The 21497-nt window shown below is 36.8% G+C and overlaps 1 long non-coding RNA gene across 2 annotated transcripts in view; it reads right to left on the bottom strand.

Annotated features, from left to right (window-relative positions):
• Nucleotides 1–2374: 2374 nt before the first annotated feature.
• LOC136290638 (uncharacterized) overlaps nucleotides 2375–21497 on the bottom strand; it is a 41297-nt gene continuing 22174 nt past the window's right edge. For both annotated transcript variants that reach the window (XR_010721268.1, XR_010721269.1), the window contains 2 exons: nucleotides 6935–7060; nucleotides 2375–2778 (listed from right to left, as the gene is read on the bottom strand). This is a non-coding gene — a long non-coding RNA (uncharacterized lncRNA). The remainder of the gene's footprint in view (nucleotides 2779–6934; nucleotides 7061–21497) is intronic.

Below are 21497 nucleotides of genomic sequence, written 5' to 3'. Positions count from 1 at the left end.
AAAAAAAAAAAGTAGATGGTGCCAGAAATAATAAATAGGTTTCCGTTAATAATAAATCACATAAAGGTAGACTCAAAATTGCAATGCTTTTCATTTAAAAACAAAAATGGAAAAATGCTATACTGTCAGTAAAATTTCCTCTGTATTTTGAGCGCTGTTGAAGTTTGTTACATGCCTACATAATAATAGTGGACTAAATCTATGAAATGTCCTCTTCTGGGGAATATAACAGATATAAATAAATTGCATTAAACTGAAATTGATACTGATTTTCACTGTCAGCTGCTAGTTGTCACATGAGCACGACCACAGTCCTGGCTGTGAAGTTCTACATCAAGCAAATCATTTCCTAGATGTGAGATCAGACTAAGTGCTGGGTTTCATGCCTTACTAGTAACCACATGTGTTTTGTGACTGAAATCTGAGAGACGAAATTTAAGTGTTGAAAGGTAAGGTTAAAAACTAACATTATTCATAATGCTCAAAATGAATTTCTGAACAATGACTTGGTAACCATGGACACAAAAATCTCATTTGAATCTTATCTGGAAGATGAAAGATTACATTGAGGAAATTTTTCTATGTGTTATTTGTTCATTGGGAGCGAAAGGTGTATCTCCTCGAAATTTGGTTATCATGCATAGAAGACTGTGTCTTGCAGCAGTTACATGCATAACTAGACGTGACAACATCATTATCTTCATTGATGCAAACTGCTACTTCAGTAATTTTGCAATACTGAGAGTGTGAATTGGTCACAATCTGCCAGGCTCAAGGTAATATCTTTTGTAAAATGAAAATTTAATTTTATGCATTTTAAAAAATTAAATTATCAGATGAATTGGGAGAAAATAGTACTGATCAAGGAAAATTATAATTCTGCAAAATGGTTACTTTGGAAGATGTGACCTGATTATAAAGTTGATAGGTGTTTTATAGGCTGATAAGAATTTGACAACAGTTAGGGTGATGTTTTGAGGTGCAATTTATTGTCATGGTCAGTGTGGAAGATACGCAGAGAGAGCTCAATTCAAATGTAATCTCTAGATTCATGTGCCAGAATTTGGTCTAAAACGTCTATTTGTTCATATATCTGCTGAAGGGACTAAAATATCTTGCCCTGCAACCAAATTTATATTCAAATTGCATTAGCCAAGACAGTTCTTAAATTTTAAAAGGACAGTATTTGAATCGAATGGTTATTGTGACAGTGATGGGGTAAAATCCCCAGAAAGTTTAGGTTCTCCATTACTCCTTCCTTATGTAGATAAAGTTTCATGAGGATCATCTTCCTAGGATATTGATAATATTCTGCAATATATTTGTTCAGCACATTATGCAAAATACTGATCCTATTTATATCCTATTAATACATTTTCAACACAATAGTCAAGGAACATCTGCATCAAACGCAGTAAAAATGTGAAAAGTTCCCCCCCCCCTTTTTTTTTTTTGTCGTTTGAAAAAACCAATTTTGATTTTCAAACATAAAATAAAACTAAAGCTATATTTAAATATCTTTGTGGTTCTGCCTTGAACAGACCAAAAGAAAAAACACCCACAAATTTACCTATGTTTGCATCTCAGTGCTGCAAGCTAAATTATGGAAAGAATTTCAGTCAAAAAATAGAACACAATTGGTTATTTTTATACCATCAACCCTACGTGTCATCACAATGCACCATACATAGAATTAAACAAGAGTTGCAGAGCACACTAAGATTTTCAGGAAAGATTTAAATCAAGAAACTGGTTCAATGCAGTGAAAATCAGGAGAATTTCATATTCACTGGACATAATTTTTTTTTCAATAGAACCTTGTGCTTAAAAAATAAGTCATTGCTTAGTTACAGCCAGGAGCTGAGTTTAGATTAAATAGCAGTGATCGTTTTAGGGACCTAAAAGAAAAAGAAATGAGATCTAGTGGAGGCTGAAATAGGAAAATACGTACTCTTATGCGTATACACGGTTTTGCAACATATGAGTGGCAAACGTGCTTATGTAACTGGGACTCTTTTTTATATGAAAATAAATCAGCCTAAAATGAGTTCAACAAGTAATGACCAAGTCTTTGAGGATGACTAGATCTAGAAAAGACTATTAGAAATGTTATAGCCACTCTGAAACTGCTTTCAATCTGGGCCACGTGCAGACGCCGGCCGCACAGAAAGCCAGGAGAGGGCAGGCGCTAGATGCGCCCCTGCACAATGGCTCCGGGGGCGCGGTCTCCCCGGCGGCGATGCGGGGCGGCGCTCCGGCGACTCGGATCCTCCAGAGCGCCCCGGGCCCCGCTCGGTTCGCAGCTCCGCACGGAGCGCGCGGGCTCCGCACACGGCAGCAGCCGGAGCACGTTTCCTGCTCACAGCTCCTCCCCACAGCTGCCAGCTCCAACGCCATTCCCTCAGCCCCTCCCGGTCCCTGCGCGGGCTCTTCAACAGAGCCGGCGGCTCTGCCGGGGCGAGAGGTGGGAGCCGCAAGCGCCTTGTGCCTTTTGAACCTTCTCTGTATTTGTTTTCGGTGTGTTTGCCCCTTTTGCTAAATGCGGTTTTTAGAGGGGTTTTTGTGCTGCTTTTCCCTCCGCTTTTCCACCGCGGGTGTCGGGGGGGAGCGGAGGCGCCGCGGCGCCGGGAGGGCTCTGTGGAGCCGGGCCGGGCCGGGCGAGCTCCCCGCGCTCCTTTTCCCTGCGGGCAGCATTGGCCCCGCGCTCCAGCGCGGAGCGGCTTCTGGCTGCCGCTGTTCAATGAAGCCTTGCGTGCTGGGGTTGTATGCCTTGAGAACCTGTTGACGTAGAGGTTTTTTCTAAATTAAATTTATTTTCTGACCGAATTCTAATTTTTTACAGTTTTACAGTCGCTGAAGAGACAGAAAGCAGTAAATGCTGTGCCTTATTACCTATCAAAGATTTCAACACACTCTGATTTCTTTAACAAGAATGTTAACAAATTTGCCAGATTAAATTACACAAAGTACAATCGCGCGAAGCTGCTCAGCTGTTCAGCGGTCTGCCAAATTACACGTCATTGTGTTTTTTTCAGTAACCCTGCATTCTAAAATGCCTTACCAAATTTCTATTTCTGTGAAATTTGCAGTTGCAATGGGTTTTTCTCATTACTAAATTACTTACAAGTTTAATATGCTTGTTGTGACTTTTAATCCCTCCAGTACACCATCATGCTGTTATTTCTCTTATGGATTGTTCACTTTTTCATTTTCTTTTTGTGTTAATGATAGTAGAATAAGCTACATCTTGTCAGATCTGTAACTTTTAAAGGTACTAATTTGCAGTTTTGTTTAGTTAAGGTCCAATAATATAATGCTCTGTTACTTTCTCTTAAGTTCTATTAAGTTAATTTTGTAAATTTCATGTCTGTAAAGTTTCAGTATTATTAAGTTTGGACAATGTTTTATTCCAGTTTTATATAGATCCCAGTTGAATTTGCAAGTTCCCCATGTGAAAACAATCTTGGTATGAAAGGTTCATTAACACAACAACCTATTCTTGAGTTGAAAAATAAAAGCATCTGTGTAAACAGTAAGATCTGTTTCATGAGAACCCATTATTGGGGAAGATGAATCAGGGAAACCTTATAAATATGATTGCTTAGCAAAAGATTCTGAAAATATGGAACCTATAATTGAAATAGAAATGGAAGCTTACTTTGAGTTGTAAGATACCGAGTCTTAGTTACTATATAACCTGAAAACAATAGCCTAGCTAGCTGAAGGAGAATCCCTGTTGATTGAACAATACCTTTCTGCTGGCTAAGGCGTCCAAAGATCAATGTAGCAAAACAGAAAAGTCTAAAGAGTAGTTTTTAGATTTTAAAATATAACACAGTATGGTAATGTAGTTCTTATAGGCTATATGTACATTCTATAGGATTTTGTGTCTTGTATTGGTTGGTCACTGTAAATTAGAATATTCATCACAAAAGAAGATATAATGTATTTTAACAAGGACCTCGCTCTCTTCTGCTCCTCTTCCCCCTACGCTCTTACCTCTCTTGGCTCTTTGCCTCTCTGCCCCCTACTCTCTCTCTTACCTCTTCCCCCTGCTCTCTGACCCCTGCCACGTTGTTCCCTCGCTCCCTTCTCTTTTAACTCTTACCCTCTTGTTCTCTCTCCCTCTCTCTTTGGGACTTCCCTTCAGCCGAGGCTGGTGGCTGAAGGCAAGGCCCTTTTTACCCACGACCCTTGCAATAAAACCACGTATTCTAGAATATCTTAGGTCAGCAGAGTTCCTTCTCCCTGCCGTCCACAGATGCTCCTACAACCCATAAAGGAAAAATGTAAACAACCGGAATCTTAGCCTGTACGCACAAATCACCTTCTGACCAGTAAATGAAGTAGTAAGAAAACTACCAGCCAACAGGTGTTGCACATGAGGTGTGTGAAAACTGTATAAAATAAGTTATGTGAATAAAGAATTTCCTGCATGAAGATAATGGAGTCTCAGCTAACTTATTACCAAATACAAGGGTGATTGAACACTGGAATGGGTTCCCTAGGGTGGTTGTGGAATCTCGTCACATCCTTAGATCTGATAAATACCTGACTGAACATGGTGCTGAGCAACCTGTGTTTGGGCCTTTCTCTTAGCAGAAGGATAAGGAGAAAATCTCCCTTCCAAATTCAGTGATTCTGTGACACATATTACTGTGTATGAATAAGCATTCTAAAAGAGAAATTCTTCTGGCAGAAAAAATTGACTAGTCTCCATTTGTCATACTTGCCAGTTAGATGAGTTGCTTTTATTCTTTTTTTTTTTTTTTTTCTTGCCTGAAATTGGCCTTGCCCTGCCAGTGATTGCCGTGAAAATGAATTTGTTTGACATATCATTTGATTTACTCTGGCAATAAGTATACACAAAATGTACTCTCTGCACAATAAACTGTGTCTCTTTTGGGAGTTTTGCATAGCTAAAACATTATGACCTGAGTTGGCTAAGGACCTCGAACTGTCAGAAAAAACCGTGTTGTATTGGAGGACTTGGTTTTCTTCTGGACACAATCCTCCTATGGAGAGTTTGTTCAACAAAACCATAGCTTCATACATACATGAAAAAGGTTGGATATCCTCCAAGAAAAGTCTCCATATTATCTAGCATTTTGGTTAGAAGAAAGTAGTGGTTATTCTGACACAACCTGCTAAACTATGATCAAATCTAGGGATTCACTCACTATCAGGAACAGCATACTATACATAAAATAAGATGTAAGAATGCTTTTTAAATATCTGAGGTGGACTCGTGTTCAATGTTTATTCACTCATTTTTTATCACTGTTCAGTCTTAATTCAAGAATACATTTGCATTCAGGAAAAACATTTATAAACATTGAGTGAATTTGGCCCTAACACAGAAGAAAAGTAAGATATAAAATAGAGTGAACTTAGGCTAGACAAGGAAAACATGATATTTAGATGAAAGAAATGCTTCTGTTTGACACAGACTGAGAAAGAATGAAAACAGACATTTTAGTCATCCTGGAGACACAAACCTGATTCAGATTTTCCAGAAGACCAGGATTCTTATGTGTGTATGTGATTGGTAGGAAATCACATATTCCTTCAAATAACATTTGCCTGGTACATGTCTCTTCCATTGTTTTGAAGGTCAATGTGTGACCTCAGTGTGTCGTGTGTCAAGAAAAATACTTATATAAAGTAAATGGTTACGATTCAATGTTAATGTTTAGTAGAAAAGGCTGCTTTATCCAAGCAAATGTGACAAGGCCATGACATATGCCCAGCACATAAATGTTTGCTCTGTTGCATTTTTAAAATAGTGGCTGATGCAGGTCAGCTAAGACTATCAAAAAATTCCTGTTTTCTGGCACAGGAATCTTAAGGTAGAGAATGCTACCACTGAGCAGTATGGCCAAAGCCATGTAATTTTTCTAAGCTGCCACTCTCTTCCCCACACAAGTCTCAGCACAGGCTCTTCCACCATGCACTGCTGCATCCTTCATGCCTTCATCACTCTGGACACGCACCACTGTGTCCTACTCTGAAAAAACCCAACTCCCAAGAACTCCAGAACCTCACCCTCCTGATCCAGATGAGCAGCCCTAAGTGTTTCAAATTGAAACAGAGGCACAGCTGGGTGTAAAAGCCCCTGATTGTTCATCACCTTGCAGTGGCCCCCCTTCTTGATGCTCCCCCTTCTGACATTAATATTGTCCTGAAGAACCATGTGACTTTTGAAGGATGAAAGGGAAGGTGTTGGAAAACAATTGTCTTCTACACTGTGGCTGCCATCACCCATACTGTTGAGCCTTGCAGTTGTGTCAGCCCACAAGCCCAGCTCTGGTTAGAAAAAAGTGCCTTAGGTCATGCTTCTCGGAAACTGCTGGATTAAAGCAAAAAGATAAGGATACCTGCAAGATCTCCTCACAGAATGGCTTTTAAAGACAAGCTTAATTCTAAAGCAGTTTAGATTGTAGCAATGGAATTGCATTAAAGATTGATTTATTACAGTTCAAATTCTGGCTGCCAGAGGATGGAAGAGCTACTTTTCACTGAAAAAGCAAGAAGTTGCTTTTATATTTTACCTGAATGATGTAATAAGAATGACTTAATAACTACAGACTGAGAAAATGATAGATGTTGGCTATGACCCAGCCAGGTTATTCTCTGTTAACTGAATTAAACTCTGTGTTAAAATAGATCCCTTTTCAGTTGCTTTTACATTACAGAAGTATTCTGAGCATTCTATAAGAGCCCATTCATGACATTTACTGTCAATTGTTCCACGTGAATAATTTACAGCAAATGATCTCCAAAAAATCAATACCAGACTTCTGAATTTACAGAGCTATTGGATATGCAGGAGCAAAGCTTTTATATTAACTAGAAATAGATCTGACTTTTCCCCTGAACTGTAGAAAAGAAGCCCCAAAGATAAGAAATCTTTCAAGTAATTGTAAGTACTTACCAGTTATTTACCAAAATTCAGTGTGCTGTCTTAGCATTGCCACTGGGATTGATGTCCTTATGAGGATGGTGAGGTGTGGTGCTTAGGCGTTTTTCAGGGTCCTTTGTTACATTCTTATGGCGTTTCCTAATGGCAACACAGTTAAAAATGTGTGGATAAAATGGGGAAATACAATGCTTCTTTTCCATAATGATATGTATAATACTACCTTAATGTGCAAATAAGCACTTACAGCCATGGCCTGGAATGCAGGAGAGGTATGTCTTGTAACTCTCTTGCTTTCAGGGAGTCACTCAGTAACACTGTAGCAGTTTGTAATTATTTAAAGAAAAAAAGTTGATTATATTGCTTCTTTTCTCCATTTTTTATGTTTAAATAATACATTTGAGTAAGTAGCCCCTTTTTTTCTTCCCAGTGCTTGAAGCATTCTTAGTATTATTAGCTCCAGCTACCACTGGTGTTACCTCAATGATTTTATGCATGAGATCTCTGGCGTCTTCACTGCTCAGTGGTTAGCAAAGCACGAGATTTCTGGTCCGTGTCAACTAGCAGTTTCTGGGATCAGGTTAGAGCTGTAGCACCAGCCAAGGAAGTCCCACAGTAGAAAATCAGGGACAAGCTCGCAACAGGTTTTTCTTTTTCTCTGTCAGACAGAGATCTCCAACACTAGCTGAGGAGGCCTTGTGTTCTCCGCCCTCCCTACATGCGTGGCCTGTGGTGTGACCCACCCATCAACCTCACGACACTTTTTTTCTGAAACTGGCTGTACTGCCCTTCCATTATTTCACATACCTTGAATTAAGCACACAGACACATACACACAAGTGATTATCATGTCTGAGGAGCATTGCAGGAAATCAGGTACTAGATAGGTGACATTCAGCCAAGTGTTACAAGTGAGCCCTTCAACAGTGGCATGCCAAAACCACCACTATGCTGCTGAGTTCAGTTCACTGAATTTACCAAGGGAGAGAGGCCAGGCCAGGGAGAACTTTACATGCGCTCAAACACACACAGTTTGTGCCATATTATTGTACCATATTATATACTGGATATGGTGAACAACACCTTAATTAAGGTCTTTCTTTAGTACTTAGAATACCTACAAAAAGGGGAGAATTGTTCATCTGCCATTTTGGGTCTGTTGCGCCAGCCAGTTTTATAAATATGCATTCATCCATGCATACACTACTGTTTAAATATATATTAAAGAAAAGGGAAAAAAACCTTTCAAGTGATTCACAACCATAAAGATGAATACCCATTTAGTTTTTTAGTGACAGGGATGTTAACCCCAGCACCCCCTTCCTCTTTGTTTCTAAATTATGTTTGAAGGCTTTTTCATTTAGAATGTAAGTTCCTGCAGAAACTGACTGTAACATCTTGCATATTATAAAAAGAAAAGTGGGGAATTTTTCATCTTTGCTTCTACCTTGAGACAATAACAACGTAAAACTTGAATTTAAGCTTTAGCCTGAGAAGCCCATATATCCCGCTGCTTGCAAGGCTATAAGATATTTTGTAACATCATGTTGGATGTTTTAAAGGATAAAATTTGTTCTGCTCACTATTTCAGAAGCTACACCAACATAATATGACATCTAAGAAGTAGCTGAATAGCTGCCAGTATTTCTGAAGTCATAATTAAGCTGTAACAAGTCATTCAGACACTGCTATACTTAATGTCTTGCACTGGCCAACTATTTTCTAATCATTAACTGAGATTTGCTGCCAGAGGCAATAGTTCGCAGCTGTGTAACTGATTCTCAGGAATCAGATACAGACAAAAGTAACTGTGTTAAAAAAAAATCACTTTGGCCATTATCATATAGCTATTATATTGATTATATCTTTTATATCTATCTCTCTATCTAAAATTATATTTATCTGTCTAATTCTTACGAAAATGTTAATGAATTAGAAAGAGAAGCTGAGACATACCCTTCATTAGCAATTAACAAATGTTACATCAACAGTAGCACATGCAAGGAATCACTTCTACTTCCAAAGTTATAACCTTCACAAACTTTCCTGGGAACTTAAAAACAAGAAAACTAAATATAGGAAAAATGTTAATCTAGTACTTACTCTTTCTTTACCTGTCACTTACTAAGCAGAATAAGAATTTTGTGTATCATCTGCAGTTAAATAGTTTTTTTTTTTATATGTGAACGGGCTCATTCCAAGAAAGACAGCTTTTTTTTTCAAGCCTTCAGCATGAAGGAACATATTATGCAAGCATGCAATGAAATGTCTTTATCATCTAAGGCTATTCATGTTAGAACAAATAAAATATTGCAGTTGTCTTCAGTGAAAACTCAGCTGACCCTTTGCTAGCATAGCATCTATTATGCAGCTCCCAATTATGCTTCTGTAGACTTGATTAGGCTTTTATTTCAAATAATAGGGATAAAAAACTTAGCTTTCACATGTGAAAATCCTTCATTAATCAACTTTATTTTTTAATAATTCATTTGCTACTTACATAAGCATTTACAAGCTAAAAAGCAATGTTTTGGTTGATGGTGTTATTTCACCCTTTGTGGAGAACCATTCCCCTGAGTCATGCAGTATTAATTCTGATATGCGTGAATGCAACAATATAAAAATGATGTAACAAGTAAAATAATTAGTGTTTTATGCCCTATTTGAATTGTTGGGGTGTAAAAATTTAACCAGGGAATGGAAAAAAAACACCACTAATGAGGCAATTGTAACAAGCAACAGCGAGCCAAAGTCAATGTTCTTATTTATATATCAGTTTCCATTACTCAAGCAGTACTAGAAAAGAGAGATTTACCAGTGTAAATTAATTAATTAAAACATATATAAAGCTATTTTTAATAGAGAAAAATATATGTATTTAGAGAAGATTAAAAAAAAATATTTGTGTATACTAGGATATATAGGAAAGCTGATTCTTCCAGAAGCAAGTGATGGAAGTGAAGATGAGTGTCCAGTACAGCATAATAGACGTGATTAATCTGTAGACATAAGAGACTGGAAAGTAACAGTCACTGTGATATTTAAGAAATTTAAAGGAAGCATTTGAAAGCAACTAAATGGCAATAGTCTTCTGAATCATCTTTGGGTGTAAAACAAATGTCCTTAGCAGGAATGTGGATGTATAAGCAGGAAGGAAAACAAAACACGTATTTGCATTGAATTAGGATCCAATTATTAACTAAACCAAGACTCAGGTTCAGAAAAATATGATCCTTGCACAATAGAAAAGGAGATGGTCATGATGGGAAGATATTGGACGTTTTAGGTGACATGATTATGAATGTTCTCAAGAAGAACTGAATGATCACAAATGCAGAATCAATATTCAGATTGACATAAAAATGATTGCTTCTACACATGCTAAGAAATGTGGAAAATAAAATCCAAAATGGCAATTCCTACTCCTCTTCCCTCCTCCCTTACATAAAATCCTCTACACTATTTTCATCAATTACACAAATGTTAGCAGGTGGATAAGTGTTAATATTTTCTCACTGGGAACCCTGATCTCTGAAATGTGGAGGGACACCACCAGCCAGTAGGTTGAGGGAAGTGATTCTGCACTTCTGCTCTGCTCTGGTGAGACTCCACATGGATTGTTGCATCTAGTTCTGTCCTGCCTGGTGCAGGAAAGACATGGACTTATCCGTTAGAGAGAGTCCAGAGTAGGGCCACAGAAACAGTCAGAGGGCTGGGACACTTCTCCTATGAGAAAAGGCTGTGAGAGCTGGAGTTGCTCAGCCTGGAGAAGAGAAAACTCTGGGGTGACATGATAGCAGCCTTCCAGTATTTAAATGGGGCTTATAAGAAAGATGAAGAGAGATTTTTTAGCAGGGCATCCAGGAAAAGGACAAGAGATAAGGGTTTTAAACTAAAGGAGAGTAGCCTCAGACTAGATATAATGAAAAAATGTTTTACAATGAGGGTGCTGAAGCACTGGCAGAAGTTGCTCAGAGACACTGTAGATGCCCCATCCCTGGAAACATTAAAAGTCAATTTAGATGGGGCTCTGAGAAACCAGATGTAGTTGAAGATATCCCATGTCATTGCAGAGTACTTGTTCTAGATAACCTTTAAAAGTTCCTTCCATTCCAAACCATTCTATGATTTTATGACAGAGTTCCTGGAAAGTGAATGATAACTTTTATTCCAGTCCAAGCAACTGTTCTTAATATTCTGCCTAGGACTGGTATTATAGACATGGGTATAATAATTTTAACAGCCAAAATCCTCCTATTAATTTTTTTTACTGACTACACTGTCTTCTATGTGGGGTGTTTTAGTGGATAATATTTTAACTTTCTTATTTTGGTGGGTTTTTTTTTTTTTTTTGTCCTTTTTTACTTATTTTTCTTCTCTATCTTGTTTACAAGGACAGAGATACTCTGATTATATCTGAATAGTAACTGTAGCTAATAGTTGTATATTTAAGCAGAAACCTGAATTAAGCATTGTCTAATTTGAAAGCTGTTTATATTTTTTTTGATCTGCCATGTGTTAGCTTACAGGTTACAAACGATACATTCTACAGCCTGGATCATGTAAAGTTCTCATGCAATTACATTGTCTCACATACTTTATTTGTAAATGAAAGTGGTTTTGCACAATGGTTACTCTCTCTGAGTGATTTCAGCTAAAGAAAAATAGGTACTGTTGATACAACTCCACTGAAGCATGCAATGATTTGAGACATTCGAATGTGCAAGTGGGAGACTGCATTTAAATTCACTTGAAGTACAGTCCAATGTAGCCTTCAGGCTGATGAATATGGACAGTATATAGGCCACATGACACAGTAAATTTGCATTGTTTAACTGCCTTCTGAATCCTGACTATATATCATTCATTCATTACTGAGTTGCAAAAGACCTGTTTATATTCAAATATTAAGAGCAATTATCCAAAACCTCAGCAACCAGAAGACTATGTTGACGTCCACTTCATTGTGTCACTGCCTTAACACTGCTTTAAATGCAGTCTGATTGAAATTTTATTTACACTATCAATGACTCTTTCATTCCAGCTTGACTTTGTAATGCTGATACATTTTCATATTGTACTGAAATTACCTTTTTAGAAACTGGATAAATAGATGTAACCACCTCTGTTAGACTGGAGGTGCAATGATTGCAGTTAGCTTCACTTTTGCACTACTCCTAAAACTGTGCATTTCTAAAATCCATGGGGGGGGGGGGGGCTGTATTTGACAGGAAGATTGAAGCAATGACTGCTCATGTACGTTCTGCTGCCTTGTTTATGTTCTCAATAGAAAACAATAAATATATTTGGCCTTTTAGGGAACATGAAGCAGCCAAGAATACACAGTCAGGGAAATACAAGAAGAGCTCCTTTCCTTCACCTCCTCTGCCCCCCAGTAGCTGCCTAAATCAGTACAGTTATAATCTCAAATGAGTCAGCATAGCTCAGGTCTATGCTAAAACGTGACTAAACAGCCTAACCATGAGGCTGAGCTGTATTCCAGGCTAAATTTCTCTCCTGTGGAAAATGCTGCTTTTGAATTAAGAGGCTTTAGTGTTCATTGGAGCAAGAACTAGAGCCTGCACATGAATCAACCTTTTGTTTCTTCTCTCTCCTTTCTCTTTGTCCCAGTGACTATTTCATTACTTTCAGCTAGGGTAATTAATTGAATACCTTCATCTGGAGAAATTCAGAGCAAGAGAGATATGTCCCTGACTATCTGGTAACATTGCAATTAGGGCAGTCTGCTGAGATGGAAAATACTTTCATCAAAATGCAATCAGATATGGAAGAGACATTAACTGAGTCCCAGCTGAGCACCCTGTCAGCTCTGCAGCTGTGCTCTATGGCAGGAGTGGACATTTTTGGTATTTTTTGCAAAGGTTTCAGATTGCTTTGAGTTTGTCTGCAAGGTCCTACCCTGGAGGTCTAATCTCTGAGTCCAACTGTCACTGAGATGCATCATAGAAAAAGGGCAGCTTTACTGTAGGCATTTCTGTCATCCCAAGCCACAGAAATGTTGGCACTTCAGAGGTCTGCTGGGTGTTCGATGCTATAAATTCTGCCGACTTCATCCAGGAGGTGCCAGTGGAGCTTGCTGAGCTAGAGGAGGAGTTGCAGCAATATTCTCTCTCACAGTACACTGCAATATGCTGGGCATCATCCTCCTCCCCATACAGAGCTGCATCTCAGTGCTCTCTCTGAGATTCCAAGCTTTACCACATAACATACCTCTGTAGACAGCCATTTCCTATTTCATTTAACAAGTTAGACAGCTGTGTGGCCAAGTTCAATGGCTTACCATTAGATTTGCCATTATTTATCTGTTTTGGGGAAAATGATTTGTTCTGTGTCTCAACAGGACACCAGGCAGAAATGTATATGAGAGATCTGTAATTCAGAAAAAATTACGCTGCCAGAAAATTCAAAACAACTCCTGCTCAGTCTGTATCAAACAGACTTATCAAGTATCTTATTATTTTTTTAAAGGGAAAGAAAGAGAAATTAGGTCAGAAGCTATGATACCTAGTCAGAACAATCAGCAGATTCGCTGTAAAATGCCTATGTGAAAAGCATAAGTAAATCAATGCCTGGGGAGCAGAAACTGCTTAAGCTTGTATAAGTCTGTTTAATGCACTGCTGACCTGATAGTTTGTAGATCTTCCATTTTCCTTGATATTTAGCAGCTTTGTATTTTAAAAAATCTGAACAAAATACAGTAAACCTTTCTGAGAGGGACCAGCTCATAAGATTGCTTTTTCAGTTTCTCCCTTAAGTACTCTTTCCACATCAGTGGGCTTTCATGCTTGTCAGTACATGACTGTCTTGAAGGGCTCCTGCAATGCTGAAAGTGACACACATACATCTCCATAACTAAACCTCACTGCTGGTCAGAATATATCATTCCTTTTCCTGTCTATCATTTTTGTGCCTCATGCATCAGAAAGACTTTGAAAACCACACCTCAGCTCTCTGCACTGAGGGGTTTTCAAGAAGTTTCCTGTGAATTTACATCATTCAAATGAAATGGAAATGAGCCTGTAGTTAACCACTGAGATTATACAACAATAGATCATATTTTCTGTAGATTTTGTTCCAGATATTTTTCTATAGATATTGCCAACCAGACTTAGACAGAATCTGGCTACATAATGGAGCCCTGTATCAACATAAGAATTAGACTGGTCAGCTGTGAGGATTTCATATTTTGTCTTTCATATTCTACAAGAGTGCATTTTTCTTGGAGGCTCTAAAACCTACCAACAAAAGGAAATCTGTTCAATGTTATCAGAAACCTGTCAGGTCTGCCAAAATTTTTTTTATTTCTCTACTTTAGTCCTCTTTTCTTTAACTCCTCTTTGTGTTTTATCTTTCCCATAAACTTACAGACAGAAGACCAGAACCTTCCACAGGAGAACTTTCTATACTTTTCATTTAATTTAGTCTAATATTATTGGCTTAGAGATGATTTTTTTTTTCTTTTTACTTTACAGAGAACCAATGGCTCCAGAATTTTCTGAGTCTAAATGGCCCACAGAATCCTGTCCTGGATGGGTGAGTAATTGCATAACCCTGTGTTTCACAAAATATCCAATTTTAGACTGTGATGAAGAACAGTAAATACTGTTTGAAGATCTAGGAAAGCAAGGTACATTCAAAGACAAAAACACTGTCTTGAACATTTTCCAAACCCTAGGTACCTACCAGACAAGATCACAAAGAAAATTGATCACAAAGAAGATGATCACTTATACAATTCCTAAATGGCCTTAGGTAGGTGTTTCACATTTGTATTTCAACTATATTAAATATCTAAAAATGCATGCTGTTGCTGTCACTATTTGTGTTTAAAAATTCAATATATTATAACACTCTGAAAGATGTAAACCCCAAACTTTGTTAATAGGATAAACAACACGTGTAGGCTTATGCTGCTGCATATGCTACTGAGCATTTACATATGACAATATTGAAAAGAAGAATCATTTTAGATTTTTTTTTCTTTCTGTAAGGTTGTAATAATCATAATCTCTTTTGTCTCCTCCTTCCTAAGGACTGCCTCCCTAAACATGAACATGCCAAGGGTTAATATACACTAGAACTGACAATTTGAATAGTTAATGTTAGTGCAGTGGAAAGAGCATTAATATCGTAGTTAATAGCCTTTAAAGAAAAGTACTAGACCATTCATTTATTCCCTAATTCACTCTAATCCACTCTACACTTATAAATAGCTAGGAATAATTGGCCCATGTTAACAGGCCTTACTGAAAGCCATGTCTTTGACTGAGGAAAGCTTTTCTACCAGTTCAATTCTTAATCATTGTTTTCAATAATTTCATTAATATTTTAATTTCCTATGTTTTAGAGGTGTTTCAAAATCAACATGAACATGTTTAAATACAAAGTAGTCCCAAGACAGTTTCACAGAGCTGACCCACACTTAATGCATGAGGTGTCAGTTTGATAAAGAACCTGAAGTGTTTCAAATTGCTTTCTTAATCCTTAGTCAGACCAATGTTATATGCATTATATTATTCTAGTAAATCTTTTGATAATCTTTTATAATACATGCCTCATTCATGGAGAAAATCTTATTTTCTATAATTTTCATTTTTCGGGAAGAACAATTTATGCTTAAAACAACTCAGGATTAAGAAGATGAAAGTTAAAAAAGGCAAAGAATACTTACTTCTGTGAAAGTCAAATTCAGATACCATCTGCTCTGGAAGTGCTTTGAGACTGGAGAAGTTAAGCAGTGCTGGAAATTAAAGTCTATCCTGAAAGTGACTATGTCAAAACTATGAATAAAGCCGAGTGCTGACGCAATGGGTGGAAGCGAGAGCAGGCCCTAAAAAAAGAGGTAATGGAACCTTCTGTGGCATTGCACTTGTATAATTGAACCACAGACCCGATCTGTATTTCTGGATAGAAGTAAAAAGTTATATCTAGTGTGGTCTTAAAACTCTGTGTGTCTCCTGTGAGACAGAATTGTGACCACACTATGAACTGGTTTATGATTGCCTTCCTTTAGGATGGCCACTTAAATTTGCCGATTACATTCAGAAAATCCATTTAGGGCAGATTTCTTTCTAAGAAGCACCAAGCGCAATTCTACAACAGAAATTAAACATTCACACTAGAATACTTTTTAATACCTGCTCATACTGTGGTAAAAGCAAATTTGCAATGTTTTCAGTCAGAAAAATTATTTTCTGTCCATGGCTCTAAAGTACTTATCAGAAAATCCCTCTGACATATGACATACAGGACAAGAAAAAGCCTTATTCCACAGTCCAGTCTAACTTGAAAAAGATGGTTCTCTGGGCAAGGAATTCCACAGTTATGCCTGAAATATAGTAAACCTATGCATAGGCTTCCTGTCCAGAACCATACAAAACGGATTGGAGATCACTCCTGCCATCCTTCCACCCAGTGACCTTTTGTATCTCACATCCCTTAACAGAGAATTCTTTTGAACAACTGAGGACATTCTTGTTAACTATTCAAAAGGAAAAAAAGACCCTTTATAGGTAAACCCGAAATGTGAGCTTCAGAACATGCCCACATTAGTATATAAAATCCTAGGCTTTATTTACAAATCACATACAATGAAACAGAGTTGGTAGTCAGACCATCAAACTGTCTGGAATATTTGCAATATTTGTGATTGTTTTGCTGCAGTTGCTTTGGTTTTCTTTTTCCCTGACACTGAACAATAAGGTTTGAAAAAAATTCTTTTTAAGTCTCTGAAAAATACTCCATTTTATGATACACTTACCATTTCTGCAGGCCTGAAATCCCAGGGGACTCCATGAAAGATTATTTCCATTAACTCAAACACACAGTGGCAAAATGTAAATTATTTCTGTTATATTTTAAATGACACTAATATACTGAAAAACCAAAAAACCCAAGAGAATTACTGTGATGGAGACAGCTTTCTGTATCTGTGTGGGTTTTTTTTTTCAATCCTTTAGCATCACAGAGTGATTACTAGTTCTACTGATATGCATTTGAATACTTCAGGAGAAATACTATATGTTATCTTAGTTTCAAAGGTTTTCCTGAATAGATGCATTCCCCACCCCCTGCTTTGGGAAAAGTATTAAAATTGAGTAAAATATAAATTTTCTTCTTGTGTTTTTTTTTTTTCATAGAAATGTCATCCTAATCCACCTAAAGAAGAAAGAAAAACAACCAGTCCCATTATTTCCAGTGCAAATTTTGTGCTAGAATACCAGAAAAGAGATAAAATACTCTTATAACAAAGGGGAAATACAAAACAAACAAAACAATAAAGAAGTGAAATACTACATAAGGCAAATAGAAGACAAATGGAGATGAAACTAGTTTGGTTGATTCCTGATGTACTGTCCTGAAAACTGAAAGAAATAGGATAGTGAACAGAGACCTGTGGTAATCTCAGAGGTAATTTCTTGAAAAGAGGCAAATATCTGAAAGAAGAAGTTGCTTAAAAATGCAGCAGGAACTAATTGATACCTTAAAAATAGAATTGCTACCTGTCAGAAGAGAACAGGATTTGAGAATACAATTCCTTAACAAACAATACCAAAAGAAAACCAAGGGAGTACACAAGAGAGAGGCTACTTCCAAACTTTCCAAGAGATCACAAAATTAGAAAATAGAAATGGAAGGCACCTCAAAATGCTGTCTAAGCCATTTCTCCATCAAAGGATATGATCCACTAAATCAAAATTGTTCCTGAGAGATGGGTTTTTAATCTCCTCTTTAAAGTGTCCAATAATCCTAAGGTCTGAGAAAAGTTGTCTTGAAAAATAAAGAGACCAAAATCCTATGGCGTTTACAACACAGTCTGCTTAATAATATCTCAATCAATTACAAAAGCTATTACAAGAGTTAAGGCTTAAATTTGAGAAGGACTTAGGGAAACATACCAATGTACTTTTCTCAATAACTTTTTGTAGTCTGATTTATTTTCATATTTTTCTTTAATCCTTTTATGTCAAGAAAAATTAAATTGCAAGGACGTGCATGTTTTTCTCAGAAGCAGCACAGCAGGAATAATATTTCTAATAAAGACACTAGCAAAGGTTTTTTTTTTACATTTTTTGTTAATATAATTTTACAATTTATTTTGTAAAATATATTGACAAACTGGTATTTCACTCAAAGATGGTTATCTTTACTCTAAAACCACTTAAATGCTGCTTTTTCATTTGGGATGTTATTGACATGCCAGACACTCCTTTTCTATTTTTGCAACGTTATTTATCCCTGTTGAGGTGCTTTTATTATCAAAAAGGGGTATTTAATAGCATCATCATTACCTGAAGATATTTGTTATGTTTATTTACAGTCTGTCAAGATATTTTCCAATCCAAAGCTGTATTTTGAGATAAAAATGGCAATTTCACATAATAAGCAAACTAGATTACTTGCTATTATAACATATTCCTTGAACTATTTAAATTGTGAGTTCAGCTGAAAGTGTCCTTTCTGTCCTGTGTTGTGAGATTTACCATGTCACTTCCTAGCCCTTCAATTTGTTTTTTCTAAACAAACCTACAAATCTGAAGATACCACAATTTGAGTATTACCTGATCTAAGCACAAGGAAAAAGAGTTAATATTGTTTTCCATAGAAACTGTGTATTTTCCCCATTTAATCAAAATGTCAGCCCATTTTCTCTAGAAATTAGTTCTAAGTCTCAAACAAACAAGCCAAAATAAAATTTTTTCATGTCAAAATCTCTCACAGGTCTGACTCAAACACTGAGCTTAAAATTTGTTGCTAATTTTGTTTTCAATCTTACACTCTAATGTTTAAAAAAAAAACCCAGGGAAAACAGACAAAACACATATGTATTACTAGCAGTACAGTGCCTTGGAGATGCATTTGTTTTCAATTTGCTGATGCCACTCTACTCCATCATTGCAGGGATTTTATAACAGCACATATTCTTGTTAAACAAATACTGGAACATTTGGTTGCTTGCCTTTAGAAGTAGACATCAAGCAGCCAGTTCCTTGCCCCCATCTTCAAATCATGAATTTGTGGAGAAATATAGAACTTCCTTGAATTCAATGGAGGACAGGCTAAGAATGAATGCTTGGGCTGTATACGAGTAAAGAATTTCACAGAATGCAAAAGCTAGATTATTGCTTTTGAAAATGAAAAAATCAAGTAATAAAACAATGGAGTCTGAAATAAAGCAAAATAGGAAGCAATTTATGAGAAAAGGACAGAGATTTAATAAATAAAAGCAGCTGGGTGACAAACTACAAAACTACTGAAGAAAACCCAGAAACTGAAAGAAGCAATAGATAAAATAGTGGAAATTCACAAGAAAATTATTAGGCACTACAGATGAAAAGATGAGTGTACCCAGGGAAAAGCTGACAAAACCCCCATATCGAACTGCTGTACGCATTTCAAAATCTTTGCTGGAGGAAGTTGTCCTGTTAATTTTGATATCTATATTTATTAATAGATTTGAAAGAGCAGAACTGCCCTGCTGATGTGCAGGTTGCTTGTTGATACCTTGCAGTTGTTTCTCTCAATATGTAATCCTGGGGAAGAGGTTCTGCAAAGTACTTCTACTTTTTTTTTTTTTCTTTTTTTTTTTTTTTTTTTTTTTAATTCATCCAATCTGCAGATACTAATGTTACAAAAGGCCTCTTTCATCATTTCACTACTGAGCCAAGTAATAAAGTTTCACCTTCCTGCTGATTGGATCAATGCTACAGATCTGCTGTGAAGAAAATAGGCTGCGTGGAAGAAGGAATCAGTCTCTGTGACATCTGAAGCTTTTTTCCCTTGTTCTGTTAGTGCAATACTAACATTAGGATGAGAATACTGAAGGCCCTAAGGAGAACATGGAGATTATGGGAAGGATAAATCCTTCTCATAGATCCTCTTCCCAGGGCACAGAGCAGCCATCTGGACAGTTGCTGTACTAGTCTTTATTCAGAGATGCTATGTGCACCTCAGGGTCTGAATAACCATGAGGGTTTACTGATTACAGAACATTTTCTGACATTAAATACTGTACTTAGAGTGACATAGCAATTAATAACAAACACAACTGAGAATATGGATTCAGTTGGGGATGGGAAGCCATGGTTTTCTAATAACTTTCTGATTTCGTCACAGCTGACTTGGAAGTCCAGCTGTGATATGCAACTGTAGAGCATTATAGCCATTTGAAAGCTATTTGAACACACTGAACATGAAAAGTAAATGCTAATGAGCTATTTATCTCATCAATACATTTTGTTGTCCTTTATACTGACAGGCTTCACTAGGATTGCTATGGTATGTCTCTCAGAATAGTAAATACTGTTTTATTTGCTATGTGGGTCAGAGAGAAAGAGCCCCATAAATAAAAAGCTTGTACTTGACACAGAAGGATGGCTGAGCATTGTGGTATCTCCCTTGCAGTGTGAAAGATAAAATGATACAATTTTATTGGGGAAATAATTATATTTGGTAGAAAGAATCATCTCCAGTTTCAAAATTATTTACTCTCAATTTTCTGAAACAATGCATTACTGTAGGAACTAGAAAGAAACTTGACCAAATTGCCTTATCTTTCAGATAACCACAGGAAGCAAAACACAGTGATGTCTGGAATGACCAAGTCTAACAACATATACACAGGAAAAAAAAGACTGTCTTGAGTGGGTGTTTTAAGTAGCTTTGGGTGATTGGTTTGATTAGAGATGATTATTTAAACAACCTTGGACAGCTGGCTAAACATAGTAGCATACTTACTGACTTCTGGAAGTCACGGCATTTGAGTAATAAAGAGAATAGCCATGGGCAGTGAGGTATAACAGAGGAAAACTGCTTTCCCCACCCTTCTTTCCTCACTCTTGGAAGTAAGCTGGTTTTGGTGAATGATCTCTGTTCACACCACTCAGTTAGGGATGAATCTAGAGTGCACTTTGAATAAGATAAGATATTGAATGCTCCTCAGAAAAGTGCTGCCTTTACTTTTAAGCTGATAGAAAAGGATCAGCACTGAGAGCTGAGAACAACTTGTCATTCTTTACTCAATGGTATGATCCTGTAAATTTCTAAGGAAATGAGAATGAAAGCATAGTAAGTAATCATTGAGTTTATGACTGCATTTGAAATATCAGTGACAAGTCCTTTATTTCTACAAAAAGCTGTTAAAATGTTCCCTCAATGTATTTTTGGATATTTGAAAAAGGCAGGAGAAGTTATTCTTTACCATTATTTCAAATGTATTGTTCAGTACATACAATTTTCATCTTGTATCTATGGAAATAGAGTGGAATCCTATATAAACTGCCTTATGTTATTTTTTAGTTTGCTGAAAGAAATATGTTTTCAGATTTAAGGCTAAACTGGGAAATCAAACCAATATTTTCCTTCATATATGAGCCTTGTGTTTATTTTCACTACTAATAATGTGTATATTATACATATTTTCTTTTGGAATCATACTTTAAAATTGACATACTATAATTCAGAAGAATGTAGAAAGTACTTTGGTAGGATTTTAACTGGAAGAGATAAGGTTGGTAATAATAATCAGATTTTTTGAAAGGCATTATTAATGCAGAAG

The sequence above is a fragment of the Chamaea fasciata genome, unplaced genomic scaffold, assembly GCF_029207755.1.
Source record: "Chamaea fasciata isolate MVZ Bird 193981 ecotype frontalis unplaced genomic scaffold, bChaFas1.0.hap1 SCAF_6, whole genome shotgun sequence".
NCBI lineage: Eukaryota > Metazoa > Chordata > Aves > Passeriformes > Sylviidae > Chamaea > Chamaea fasciata.
The sequence above is the reverse complement of the archived record's forward strand: the minus strand, read 5'-3'. Positions and strand labels throughout refer to the sequence as shown.